Source organism: Cervus canadensis, chromosome 9 (genome assembly GCF_019320065.1).
Source record: "Cervus canadensis isolate Bull #8, Minnesota chromosome 9, ASM1932006v1, whole genome shotgun sequence".
In the NCBI taxonomy this organism is placed as follows: Eukaryota; Metazoa; Chordata; class Mammalia; order Artiodactyla; family Cervidae; genus Cervus; species Cervus canadensis.
This window is the reverse complement of record NC_057394.1, coordinates 5,162,678-5,178,188: the sequence shown is the minus strand read 5'-3', so window position 1 is coordinate 5,178,188 and position 15,511 is coordinate 5,162,678.

Sequence of the window (15,511 nt, the reverse complement as noted above, 5' to 3'; positions counted from 1 at the left end):
TGCAGGAGAAGGATATGTCAAATATGAGACAGGAACTGTTTCATGGAACCAGTTTGAACTTAGGTTGGAAGATAATATATATATAGCAAGTCAACTCTGCAAGAAAAATGGAATAATAAAAGTAGCATTTGCATTAAGAAGAGAAGAATATATAAATTCAAGAAAAGAAAAGGAAGGGAAACATATATTGCATTTCTCAGTATTACAATAGTTGGGGCTTCCCAGGTAGCATTAGCGGTAAAGAATCTGTCTGCCAAAGCAGGGGATGTAGAGGTGCAGGTTCAATCCGGAGGTCGGGGATATCCCCTGGAGGAAGGCGTGGCAATCCACTCCAGTATTCCTGGAGAATCCCATGGACAGAGGAATTTGGTGGGCTACAGTTCAAAGGGTCGCAAACAGTCCAGCATGACTGAAGCGACTTAGCACACACCCACATTAGCTCCTTTTTTTTTAAGAAAGCTAATCCTCCCTAATGGTTTATTTTAAGAATCTATGGATCATTTCATGTCATCCTTAGCCATGTGATGGAGAAGGAAATGGCAACCCACTCCAGTATCCTTGCCTGGAAAATCTCATGGACAGAGGAGCCTGGTGGGCTGCAGTCCATGGGGTCGCAAAGAGTTGGGCACGACTAAACCACTCACACACACACACACTGTTCATAGAATCACAGCAACTAAACAACTGTTCATGGAATCAAAATGTACACCAAAGATTTATGCAGACAGGGACTAAAAAACTTCCCTTCTTAGAGAATTAAAGGTTATCACATGATCTAGCTTTTCTTTTCCAGTTTTAGCTCTCATTCTCTGGTTAGCTAGTGTTCTGAGCTCTTAAGTATCCTGGTATTACCTAAGATGACAATTTTCCCCTCTTCCTGCACTTCCCTAAATAAGGTCGCTAAAAGGGGGCTTTATTCAGTAGCATTTCATCAAACTTTCTAAGGGAGCCATTAAGTTAAAACCTTCCACTTATCCAATAACTTAGAACTAATTTAGGAAAGAGACCTCCCTCCCCCAAATGACTGGAACAACACAGCGTAGTTTAGAGCAGATCCTGGCTACCTACAGATCCTGGACCAAACGCACCATTTTTGTGTATGAAGGTTTATTAGGATGCACCACACCATTTGTTTATGCATGTGATTGCTTCATGCTACACACACACAAGCTGAGTCTTTTCACAGAGGCAGTATATTGTACGTGAGCACCTATATGATATTCTCATTTTTGCCTCACAGCCTATAAAACCTAAAATATTTACAACCAGGCCCTTTACAGAAAACACTGGCTGACCCCTGAATTAGAGGATTCACTTTGGAGTCAGACAGACCCATAAATTCTAATTTCACTTCAACCATTAATGAGCTATGCCATTTGGAGCAAAGGACTTAATCTCAGTGGACCTCAGTCTTCCTTATTTGCAACACGGAGGTTTCAGCACCTACCTGAGAAGAGACTGAATTTTTCCAATCCTTCAACATGCACAAAACTTGATGTTCTTTCTAAATCAGGAGAATTAATTCTTCAGGGTCGTCGAGCTTTGACTATGCCTCTTTTCAACATTTACTGCAATCTTTGTCATTTCTCCGAGCACACCCTTGGCTGTCACCAGTGAACAAAGTTGACTGGATTTAGAGTTAAAACACCGTGGTCTGAACCCAGCTCCGTAACGCCCTGTTTTTGTTGTTTAGCTGCTGCGTTGTGTCTGACTCTCTGAGACCCCACGGTCTGTAGCCCGCCAGGCTCCTCTGTCCATGGGATTTCTCATGCAAGAATACTGGAGTAGGTTGCCATTTCCTCCTAAGGGGATTTTCTCGATCCCGGGATCAAACTTCTGTGTCTCCTGCATCTCCTGAATTGGCAGGCAGAGCGTTTAGCACGGAGCCACCTGGAAGGCCCCTATAACTTCCTCCTATAGTCATTTTAGACAAGTCTCTACATATCCCTAACTTTCCACTGTTCCGTCTGAAAATGAAGCTAGAACACTGAAAGCATGGAACTGCTGTAAATATTAAATGAGAAATGAAGTAACTTACACGGAAACACAAAAAACACATTATTTTGCATGTTTTTTATTAATATAATTACATGGTAAAAATGAAATGAGGCAAAAATGCAAACATACTCTACAAATGTTAAAGACAATATAAATATCAGCCATTTGTGGGACTTCGCTGGCAATCCAGTGGTTAAGACTCCAAGCTTCCAATGCAAGGGATGTGAGTTCAGTTCCTGGTTAGGGAACTAAAATTCCACATGCTATGCTATGTGGTGTAGCCAAAAAAGTATAAAGAGTAAATAATTAATTAATTAAACAGCCATTTGTATGCAGCAATATATGGAGTAAAATTGATCACATTTTAGTGTGACTCAAAAAGTCATATTAAAAGCTATCTAATTGTCAGAACTCGTGACAGTATTTCTTATATGAGACAAACATGGAAGGAACCCAAATGTTCATCAACTGGTAAATAGATAAATAATTGTGGTATAGCTGTTCTATGGAATATACCTGAACAGTATAAAGAATGTGTTATTAAAACATGCAATAACATGGATAAATCTCATAAACATCATGCTTGAATGAATGAAATTAAACACAAAGGACTATGTGATAATTCACTTTGCATGCCAATTGGGTAGGCTATGGTGCCTAGCTGTTTGGTCAAAAACTCATACATATGTTGCCATGAATGTATTTTTCAGATGTGACTGACACTTAAATCAGTAGTCTTTGAATAAAGCAGATTGTCCTCCATACTATGGATGGGCAATAGATGGGTGGGTCTCAGCCAATCATTTGAACACCTTAAGGAAAAAGTCTGAGGTTTCCTGAAAAAAAAAAAAGAGCTCTGTCTCCAGACTACCTTTGAACTCAAGACCGTAACATCAGATCTTCAACTTTTGCCAAAACATCCAGCCTGCCCTCCTGCCTTGCCCATCATGATAATCAAATGAGTCAATTCCTCAAAATGAAGCTCTAGATAGATAGAAGAAAAAAATTCTATTGCTCCTGTTTCTCTGGCTGCCTATCCTAAAATTCCATTTATATGAAATTATAGAAAAAATAAAACAGTAGCAACAGAAAGCATATCAGTGCATATCAGTGATTTCCTGGAACTGGGAGCATGAGAAACTTTAGGATAATGGAAAAGTTCTATATATTCATACTGGTGGTGATTACATGATTATATAAATAAACAAAATCTATCAAACTGTAGATTGAAGGCAGGAGGAGAAGGGGACGACAGAGGGTGAGATGGCTGGATGGCATCACCGACTCAATGGACATGAGTTTGAGCAAGCTCCAGGAGCTGGTGATGGACAGGGAGGCCTAGCGTGCTGCGGTTCATGGGGTGGCAAAGAGTCAGACACGACTGAGTGACTGAGCTGAGTTGACTAAACTCTACGCGCTGTGCTTAGTCATTCAGTCATGTCCAACTCTGCGACTCCACAGCCCACCAGGCTCCTCTGTCCATGAGATTCTCCAGGCAGGAATACTGGAGTAGGTTGCCAAGCCCTCCTCCAGGGGAGCTTCCCAACCAAATGATCAAACCCAGGTCTCCCGCATTGCAGGTAGATTCTTTACTATCTGAGCCATCAGGGAAGCCCAAGAATACTGGAGTGGGTAGCCTATCCCTTCTCCAGGGGATCTTCCGACCCAGGAATTGAACCAGGGTCTCCTGCCTTGCAAGCGGATTTTTTACCAGCATGTACCTAAAATGAGTGAATTGTATTGTATTTAAAATACAGTTCAATAGAGCTAGGAGGAAAAAGTCAGACTGCAAACCATATAATAGGCCATAATATGACTGTCTCTTATACATCATGAGTAAACTTAATTAAAAATTATGTTTTGTATAACTCCATTTTTTCGTGACTAGACTGGGGTTCACTGAATGTGGCTTACTGTCTAATACATTGAGATGTTCAAGGTGAGCAAACACTGACTAATACATCTGTCAGGCAGAAGCATGGGTAATTCACATATTCATTATTATGAACAAGTTAATTAAAGTCATAATATTAATAAATTGCATCTACTAAAGCCATTATTTTATTCGCTTTTGATTTATAAACAGTCTCTCTCTCTTGAGTAAATGGGAATTTTTATGTGACAGTAAAAACTTAATAACTAATATATCAATCCACAGTAAACATCATCCAAAGGCAACTGTGATAAAAATGAAGTCCCTACACTATCAGGGAAGGACAACAGTATCAAAAAGAAGAGTGTTTATAACTTCAGATGTAGCCGGATCATTATCAGTTCTGATGGGGATCCTTTGATCTCTGGCTCTGAAAGCATTTTACAGCAGTTCAGTAATTATCATCAAGAAATCACACACTCAGGACAAAGTCCTTGACAAATGTGTGGGAGCAGCAAAGAAACAGCTAAAAGCCTGGGCTCCGAAGTTCCGCCTCTGGTCACAGCTGCCCCTCTGTCTCAACAGCTCCACATAAACAGACCAGCCTACCCTTCGTGTGCTGCAGCTTGCCTGGCCATGAGTCCACTCAGGATGCCTCAGTCCTGCCACGAAGAACGATCACCCTATGAATCCAGACACCCCACATCCTTCTGCTACCAAGACAGGTGGGACCACGGTCTAATGCCGCTCCTGCGGTTGATTCAGAACACAAGAAATCCCCAGAAGTGGAGAACTCTGTGTCTGAAACGCCTAGCCATGTAGCTGATGGCATAAAGTCTGTCTTGTCATTAACGGAATGATGGTGAAAACCTGGCTTTTAGAGACACACTGGAATGTACAAACTATGGATCTCTCTGAAACTCAGATTATTAATTTGTAAAATAAGATTTATACCAACCATGCATCACTTTAAAGGTTCAAATCATGTTTGGGGAGGCTCTACTTCCAATTACCAAGTTTTGAAATGTCTCAATAAAAATGAGGGACACGACTGTCATTTCTAAAAAGCTAAATTGGGAAGAGTGGAGGCAGGTATTTGGTTCCTGAGACAATTACCATCTCCTCCAATACTGTTGTCCTGGACATTACAGATTCTAATGGGTTCCAGCTAAAGCTGTTTGAATATTAAGCCAGCGTTATGTGGAGATGTGCCATGTATGGTCTCCACTCTCAAAGGGGATCGACACACATCTCCTGAAATGCAGGGCTTTCTTTAAAACATACAACAAAGCATCTGCCTGTCAGCACCGGTCCCCCAAAACTCCAGTCTAACCTTTTACTCTCAAAGACGCCAAATCAATAGATGCCAACTAAACTTGTAACCGGACTTACTTGTAATTCACAAAAAAAAAAAAAAAAAAAAATCAAAAGGGTTGACAGGTGCCAGTAGGTGATGACTGATTTTTAGGAGATCTATTACTAAATGAGGGTGCCAACTTAAACTGTCTCTGCTGATGACCAATAGCAATTTCAGCTCCTTAAAATACAGTTGCCTCCCTTCCAGACACTGCTGTGATGGTTCAGGGTCTCTGTACACCTCTCTTCTTCTGCAGGTCTTTTCCTCTGTTGGACATGTCTTGACTCGTCAATCGGTAACAGTTATGGCTTTTTCACACCGAAACCCACTTTTAGGAACTACCGCTGTACCATTAGCAGCCCTGGAATCCCCGTACTCAACAGTGAGGACTGGTTTGGCAACGTCCACCAATTAGGCGTAAAGTCAAAGTGAAAACTGCTCAGTGGTGTCCAACTCTTTGTGAGCCCATGGACTGTAGTCTGCCAGGCTCCTCTGTCCATGGGATTCTCCAAGCAAGAATACTGGAGTGAGTTGCCATTTCCTCCTCCAGGGGCTCTTCCTGACCCAGGGATCAAACCTGCATCTCTTGCATCTCCTGCATTGGCAGGCAGATTCTTTACCACTGTGCCACCTGGGAAGCCCTTAAAAGTCTGCATAACAGTGCACAAATATGAAGCTTATTAGCACATATACGGAGAAGGACATGGCACCCCACTCCAGTATTCTTGCCTAGAGAATTCCATGGACAGAGGAGCCTGGTGGGCTGCTGTCCATAGGGTCTCACAGGGTCGGACACGACTGAAGCGACTTGGCAGCAGCAGCAGCACATATACATGTACAATAAGCTCTTTCAGGGTGAATGTATTATCTTTCTTTGGGTTCTGAGCACTAGCAACACATCTGGCACAAAATAAGTGCTCAGTTAGTACCTGATTAGAAGATGAGTAAATCCCATAAAAAAAGAATGAAATAAGGCCATTTGCAGCAACATAGATAGACCTAGAGATTATCATATAAGTGAAGCAAACCATCACAGAAGTGAAAGACAAATATATGATATAACTTCTGTGTGGAATCTAAAAATTGAAACAAATGAACCTATTTTCAAAACAGAAATCGACTCACAGACATAGAAAACAAACTAATGGTTAGCAAAGTGGAAGGGGGGGTGGATAAATTAGGAGTTTGGGATTAACAGATATTATATATATATATAATAGATAAACAGCAAGGACCTACTGCATAGCATGAAGAACTATATTCAATATCATGTAATAACCTATAAGGGAGAAGAATCTGAAAAAGAATATGCATGTCTACATATATGGCTTCCCTTGTGGCTAGCTGGTAAAGAATCTGCTTGCAACATGGGAGACCTGGGTTTGATCCCTGGGTTGTGAAGATATCCTGGGGTGGGAAGACCCACTCCAGTATTCTGGCCTGGAGAATTCCATGGACTGTATTGTCCATGGGGTCGCAAAGACCCGAACACAACTGAGCAACTTTCACTTTCATATATATGTGTGTATGTGTGTGTATGGAACTGAATCACTCTGCTGTATACTTGAAACACTATAAATCAACTATGTTAGTGGCTCAGTCATGTCTGACTCTTTGTGACCCCATGGACTGCAGCCTGCCAGGCTCCTCTCTCCAGGGAATTCTCCAGGCAAGAGTACTGGAGTGGGTTGCCATTCCCTTCTCTGGGGGATCTTCCTGACTCAGGATGGAACCTGCGTCTCTTGCACTGCAGGCAGTTTCTTTGCCATCTGAGCCACCAGGGAAGCCCCTGTAAATCAACTATATTTCAATAAAATTTTTTTTAAAAAGAATGAATAGGCCATGTCTCACACAATATACTGAAGAATGACAGAAACAGAATAGCATCTTTTTTTTTTTCTGTCAAAGGGAAAATGTCTGAGAAAGTGCAGTGGAAGAGCTTCTGAGAACGTGAGTACTGTTTAGCTTGGTTCTTCTCTCCTATGAGTACAATTTCTCTGAAAAATCTCCTTGGCAGATAGAAGCACTAAAACCTGTCTGCATCTGGGGTCAATAAATTAAGGATCTGTAAGTACAAATAATCAAAAAATAACGTTTGACAAAAGAGCTGGGTATGTATACCTATAGTTTCTCTCTTTGGGACCGTGGTGGCTCAGCTGGTAGAGAATCTGCCTGCAATGCAGGAAATATGGATTTGTTCCCTAGTTTAGGGAGATCCCCTAGAGAAGGGAATGGCTACCCACTCCAGCGTTCTTGCCTGGAGAATCCCATGGACAGAGGAGCCTGGCTGACTACAATCCACGGGGTGGCAAAGAGTTGGACCCAAGTGAACGACTAACACTTTCACTTTCACACTTTGGGACCATGAAAAACAGTTGATTCGGTCTTTGAAATGATGGTGATCTCGGGTGGTCTCAGCCTGCAATGGTTTGGAGCTTGGCTTGGGTTCCTAGCCAGAGACGGACTTGGTCCTCGAGTATGGTTGTTCAGTCTCTGAGTCATGTCTGATTCTTTGTGACCCCATGGACTACACAGCATGCCAGGCTCTCCCGTCCTTAACTATCTCCCAGAATTTGCTCAAATTCATGGCAATTGAGTCTGTGATGCTCTCTAACCATCTCATCCTCTGTCACCCCCTTTTCCTTTTGTCTTCAATCTTTCCCAGCATCAGGGTCGTTTCCGTTGAGTCAGCTATTTGCATCAGGGGGCCAAAACAGTGGAGCTTCAGCTTCAGCATCACTCCTTCGAATAAGTATTCAGAGTTGACCGTTTGTTTTTGGTTTTTGTTTTTTTGAGTGGGGTGGATATAATTAGATGTGTCTAATACTGCTGTTTTAATCCACACATATGCAATTGCTATGATGTCTTAGACTTAATGTCTCATATAGATAAGTTTACTCGAGGTTACGTCAATTGGAATGAAAAAAACCAGCTATCACATCCCACCAGAATGGTGCATCCTTTATGTTGGGTCTCAGGCAGCTCCTCCCCTGCTGACACATGAAATGATCCTGACAAACTCCAGATATGGATCTGAAAACAGGTCAAATTCAAATTACTTTTGCCCAGGGTCTTTGGTGTTTTAATCATTTCATCTCAAGAGCAAAGCATAATTTTAAGTGCTAATAATGAGTGAAATTCTCTTTGTTTTTCTCTCTTTACACCCTACTTGTAATTATTGGTTTTACACATCTGTCCAACAAAAACTTGAAGGCTAATGGCAAAAGCCTTTATAAACACCAAGAGGTTTAGAATGTAGAACATGAATTTGAAAATGTTTACCTATGCAAATATTTGGGCACTAGAATTTTATTCTTGGCTTATGAACTATGTTATTTTTCCTAAGTGTGTTGCTACAGAAAACTGATATCCTGGGGGGATTGTTTACTTGGAAGAGGCTTAGGGGGTAAATTACATCATTTCAGGATGGTGATCAAATACTACTTTTACATTAAAAGAAGCTGAAGGATTTTACTTTAAACTTCTACCTAACTGTTCTTTTTTTTTTTAACAAATAAAAACTATCATTTTAAAGATGGACTATTATTATAACATGGGGTGCGTTTCTCGATTTCACTGACATCAGTGAACACAAAATGGAATGAAATTGCATATTCACTTGGGTCATTAAAAAAGTAAACTATGTCATTTCAGTATTTACTTAATAAATGAATTGAATGATATCCACACACTCATTTTTGAAGGAGTCATTTGAATTTTCACTTTAGTGAAATAGAGTCAAAACCTCAAGCTCTGCTGGCCACAGGCAGATCCCAAGGTTGCCATGAAAATGCAGGTGATAATAAAGGTGCAGTAACGTGGATCTCCCAGAGTCTGTTCTGAGAGTCTCAACCCTGCATTTCTCTGTCTTGACTGAAATACCCGAGGTACTTATGTTTTATTCTCAGACATCAATTTCATGCTCCCTGTGAATGTTAAAAAAAAAAAAAAAAAAGGTTTTCTGGTTGCATAGGTAGTGTTTACCCACTCATATATGAAAATAAATACTTGAGATTCCATCTGTGAGTTCCCTTTTGGTTTCTGCTCAGTGGGGAACCTGCACAACCAGTTTTACCAAATTCTTAGAAGAAGGTTTTGTGACACAAAGAAAGTATTGTTCAACTGGACAAGATAGGTAATTATGAGATAATGGATAAGTTTGTCTTTCACTGTGAAATCACATAAAATAGAAATAAAATAGGTGATTACAGATTACAGAAGTTCTCTTACCAGGGAACTTGTAAGAAAAACAAAGGAAGTGCACTTACCAAAAAGGGCATTCAAAAAAGTCTCGGTGTGTAACCCAAGCTAATGCAAACAAGGAAATAGAGAGCTAAGGCTGACTTCCATCACCAGCTCACCCCAGGGTGTCTTCTGAACCTTTTCCCTCAGATGTTCCTCCGAGCCTATGGAAGGGAGAGAAGCTTAGACTGGGAATTCCCTTATTAGTTTCTGTCATGACCTTAATGTACTCTGAGTGACTCTCTGGTTAGTACATTTAATTTCCTCTCTGTAACTACACAGGTATGACCCTCCTAGAATAAGCTACCACAACTGAGATTCAATTATCACCAAAGGCAGAGATCCGCTCTCACTGGAGTCTCAAGCATGGTGGTTTTCCTTCCCTACCAAATGCCACTGACCACCCTACAGGGCATTTCTGGAAGGCTCTATCTTCATAAAGTTTGTTTCTAATATTAAGCTTTTTATGGTGTTAATAAAATTTTATATTTGAGTGCTTTTTAACTTCAATGTTTATTGTTTCAAAAATAAGACCCAGAAAGCTAACGTCTGTAAAACTGCTACCGTGCTTTATAAGAACAGACCTACGACCTTCTTTGCTGAGCACGAAGGGCAGGATCCCGTTAGACACAAGGAGAAGAGGTTGGCTTCTGCGTTTCATTAGGTTCTTCTCTTCTTGCCCCACCCTTGTCTCCACCGAGCTGCCTCTGGGGCATCTCAAAGCGTGTTTGCCTTGAAGGCATTTGTGAGTCCCTTGAGGAAACCTCCCCCCATGAGGTTCTCACCTTACAGTCCCCTCACTGAGGTCAACAATTTCTCCCCTGGCTGTTACTGAAGATGCCCGGCTGCAATGGTGAAACCCTTTTAAGCTCTTTCCGTTGGCAGTCAATGCTCCCGCAAGAGGTTGCGACGACAGTGACCCTCATTCAGGTCTCCTTCCTGAGGCTGACCTCTGCTCTTCCAGCTCCAGATAAAGCTGCAGCCCTTCACCGAAACCTGCTGCGTAATTTACAGGGCCGAGTGCGAAGTGGAAACGCAGAGCCTCTTGTTCAAAGCTTGTGAAGAATTTCAAGATGGCGGCAGTAGAGCGTCAAACCAAATGTTGACCCACGTGAGCGTGCAGCTCAGTTCCGGGCTGTCCTCCAAACGAGCAGCCACGACCACCCACTGCCTTTACCTCACAGCTCTTCTCACCACCCCCGGCGTGTTTTCTTCTGAGTCGCACTCAGTAAGCAGAAAGCCAGCCAGTGAAACACCAAATACTAACTTTCTGTAAGGAAAACGTCTTGATTCCATCAACCTCACCCTTTGCATTCAGCTTCATTCTTTGCTACCTGAACCAGAAGTTGCCAAAAGTCACCTGAGTCTGTGCTCTAGTGAATATCCAGCGAATCTTCCACTAACTGCATTGGATTTTTTTTTTCTCTAGGAATCCATTCCCTCCACAACCCTCAGTCCATGTGCTTCAGGCTCACTGTGAAGCTCACATAACTTATAGAATGTTTTCATATAACTTTAATAATATATATGACTTTTCTTAAATATAATTTTCAATATTTTTTAAATTGTTCCTCTGTCTTTGATAACTGTCATTTTGGGAAGAAGTAATATATAAATGGAGAGAAAATTATTAGCAAAAACAACACAAAGGATATTTAAAATCTTTACCTTTCATTTTCTCCCACCAGTGAAACTCGCATGTTAAGGTGAAACTATAGTATACCTTCTTCCACGTTTTCTATCCATCAAAGATACTGATAGTTATATATCGTCTTTTCCTCATAAACATGAACACTTCCCCAAATGACAGAAAAGTCAAACCTTACAAATATCATTTAAAAGCCAGAGGAAGGCTGTCTCTAAAAGAAAGGCAACTTAGATGGCCTTCTATTCTAGAAATTCTACTGCCCTAGCTACTCACAACTACAGTTTTACATTTGATTTTTGTTATTTAAAAGACAAAACTAGAGGTGACCACAGTGGTGGGAATAATATTTTAAATGCCCTGCAGCTGCATTCGTGAACTGCATGTTCTTTGAAGTATAGAATTAATAGTTAAACTATATACCTCAAAGAGGGCCCCTACAGGTGACCAGAGCATGCTAACTCTGCAATTTTAAAATGTGAACATTTCCAGAGGTATGCACACATGGGTGCTGATAACATTTCCATCTGGGGCCTAGTCCTCCTGCCAGCTACTCATAGTCTTCTTTGAAGTCCAAAGAATCCTTGAGGGAAGATGGCGAGACATTTTTTCCAGGACAAAGAGCCAAGGACACTCTTGGCAAATTGCTCTAGAAACAAACAAAAACGTTGTGAATCACAACTGTGTGGTAACTTAAGTGTAGCGTTTTCCCCATTGAAAACACTCAAAGTCCCTAGATATGTCTATAGGTTCTCCCAACACAAGTAAATTAAATTTCATGACTGGGATAATGGTTTCAAAGGGATTTCTTGAAAGCATGGTGGGCGGGGGGAAGCAAGTGTTATATAGGTTGAAAATAGTTTGGGTGGAGACATGAAAAAAGGGGATACATTTAATGACAATGATAAGATTAATGATCAAGTGAAATCTCACAGTCTCTACCCACCAGGCCACCCCACACAGACACATATTACTGAGAGACCAGTTCCAAAATACACAAGTCTGATCTGGTTACTCTCTTGTTTAAACCTCTCCACGAGATTTCCACCAACATCAGAAGAGGCCCAGTCTTCATCCCTGTTTTCAACATCTACACAATCTCATTTCCTGATATTTCTTGGCCCCTTCCACACATGCACACCCTTCTACCCCGCCCCCCACCCCCCCCCACCAACACACACACACACCCCTTACATTGAAATCAAACTGAATAGATTGCAGAGAGAGCTTTACAGATGCTGTTTCTACTAACTTAGGGGCCAGAAAGCTTTTTTTTTCCCCCTCTGTCAATGGGCAAATAGTGAATAATTTTAGCTTTTGAACTATACAATTTCTGTCATAACTGCCCTGCCATTGAACACAAATGAATGGACATGGTTACGTCCCAGTAAAACTCTGTGGCTGCTGAGTTTAAATATCATATAGTTTATATATGTCATGAAATATTATTTTCTTTTTTTTCTGTTCCATTTATGTACAGGAAAAAAATTTTTTTTTCTTTAGCTTCCAGGCCACAGGAATACAGGTAATGGGGCCAGATTTGCCTCATGGGTCATAGTTCCCAAAATGCTGTTGTAACTGTATGGTTTTTCCTTACTTCGGGGCCAACTTACTCTTTAGGACAGTTCTGGAACCTTCCATGCCTAAGGAAGATGCTGCCATGGTCATCTTAGAATATCTCTCTAACTCCACTTGTTTCAATGTTTTAAATGATTTTTGCTCCCTTTCCTCTGAGCCAGGCTCTGAGCTCTTTGTGTGGCATGGTGCTCAGTCATGTCCAACGCTTCACAACCCTATGGACTTGGAGCCCGCCAGGCTCCTCTGTCTACGCAATTCTCCAGCAAGAATACTGGAGTGGGTTGCCATTTCCTTCTCCAGGGCATCTTCCCAACCAGGGGCTTGAACTCGTGTCTCCTGCATTGGCAGGCAGATTCTTTACCACTGCGCCACCAGGGAAGACCTCTGAGCTCTTTACAAACGAGGAAAGTCTTAAGCAATTCTGTAAACCCTGCAAACCCTCAGCAAAGTCCAAATGAATCATTGCACCAAGCCAGGAGTCTCTTAACTTTTAAATTCTTCTTTCTGGTCTACATTATATTTCTGCTGAGTCATTCCTCTGTGAATAAAAGGTGTTAGGTACAGCGGCACTGGGAGACAGTCTGACTGGGAAGTCGGAGCCTGTCAGCGTGGAATTGTCTGTGGATGAATGATAATAGACCTGGATCAGGGTGTGGCTGACAGTCATTCCTCCCACAGACACTCCACCGCTGCTGGGTGTTAGGGTTCCAACTGCAACAGGACAAAGACACTCCTTACCCTGAGGAATAAAAAGACTGGTCAGCAAGAAAGACTCCAAAAGCTAGTCTGTTGAGAAAGTAAGAGGGTACGGGAGCACTGATCAGTGGAAGCTGGTCCTGGGGGAAGGGAGAGGTTCAGGCAGGATCACTGAGGAAGTGGCCGGAACACCAAGACCTTCGGGAGAAGTCCGAGTTGGCCAGGTGAAGAGAGAGGTAGGGATGACGGAGTCCAGTAATACCATCGTCTGCAGTAACGCATTAGAAACGGACGTCCTAACCGCCCTCACAGTACAACAAGTAAAACTGCATTTTATTAAGAATATGGTTTGGCTCACTCTATTCTGACAATAAAGCACAAAGTAACTAGCTTTCAGCAATGACCACCATCAAAGTGAAAATCACACACACGTATTTCAATGGAAAGATAGTGTAGAAATTCTGTTTGGTAATGTCAACTCTTAATTTATAGCCTAGATACAAAACAGGAACCAGAAACACAGGGACAAAAATAAAAGCCAACTGATTTTGTAAGGAAACAGCAGCAGCTAATGCGTCACCTCCCTGGCCTGGTGAGGGTTTCAGGGCCCCGGGAGCAGCATCGACAGACATGCCTCTCTGGGCAAAGACCTTCCTGAAATTGACTTGATTTTGATGAACTCCCAAAGCTGGAGAGCAGGAAGAGACCAAAGGTCTCAGCACATCAACGCCTCCCTTTCTGCACTTAGAGTCTCAGTACCGCTCATGCAGGAATCCAAACGGCCGCATCACCAGCAGAAAAACAATTCTCTAACATTATTTTTGGAGACCTTGGGGGAAAATATTTTCCGTGCTCAAACGGGTCAAATGCCAATAGCGATGGCGACGACACAGACACAACCCACAGCCAAAATGTATCTCAACCCATTAGCGAGAGGGTGCATGATCACAAGGGCAGCAGGGAGCGCGCACCCCCTTCCAAGATCCACCTCCTGCTCCTCGTGAAAGAACACGGCCCCTTCCACTAACACACTGCGCAGGGTCAGAGGGGGAAGGCTCTGTGCTGCAGAAAGACAGGAGAGAGAGACAAGCAAGAGTGGGAGCTCTCACCAGGCATGAAGGGAAGATTGCACGGTGTTTCAGCAGAAATCTTTGCTTCCCAGGTGGCTGAAGTGGTAAAGAATTCACTGGCCAATGCAGGAGTTGCAGGGGTCACAGGAGATGGGGGTTCGATCCCTGTGTCAGGAAGATCCCCTGGAGGAGGAGATGGCAAACCGCTCCAGTATCCTTGCCTGGAGAATCTCATGGACAGAGGAGCCTGGCGGGCTACAGTCCACAGAGTCACAGAGTCACACAGCCGGAAACAACTGATCACACACGCACACATGTCTGCAAAGATTGAAAAGCAGTGTGCCCTACTGAAACCCTAAACATTTTGAATGCAAGTTGCCTGACTGTTTTCCCCCTTCTCTTTTTTTCCTTTCTTTTTTTCTTTTTAAATTACAGCCCTGAAATTTACTGAAGCTAAAGGCACTGTCTTCCTGACAAGGTAAGATGCGTTTTTTTGGGGGGGAGGGGGGAGGGGATGGAGTGTTCTCACTTCTCCAGCTCTGTTCATAGTTCTGACTGCGCTGATGGGGAACTACTGTGTCTGGAAGCCTGTAAATATATGCTATAAATGTGTCATTTCTGCTTAGACTCTATAGGAATGCTGTTATCTCTTGGGAGAATAGTATTACTATCATTACAGCGCACGTAAGCCAGCTGTGGTTTCTTAAATTAAAAATATATATTCACCAGAGTTTAAAGGAGCATCCCCTGAGTGGCAGCAACTGCGTTCACCCTGCAGACAATTATTTAGGCAATGTTTAACCAGGTTTGACCACTCTTAAACTACTTGGCTAGTACCTAACACTTCGAATTTCAAGGTTCCATACTGTTATCAGTGGGAAAAAAAGTGAACACACTGTTCTGGTTTTACACTACCAGTAGTTATCATTCAATGAAGTGAAAATGACTAATGGGTGAAAAAGAATCGAATTATTCTTCTAGGCTTATTAAGTCACTTACGTGGGATTTTAATTTCCTCTGCGACTCCTTTCACTTTGGATTCGGGAAATGAG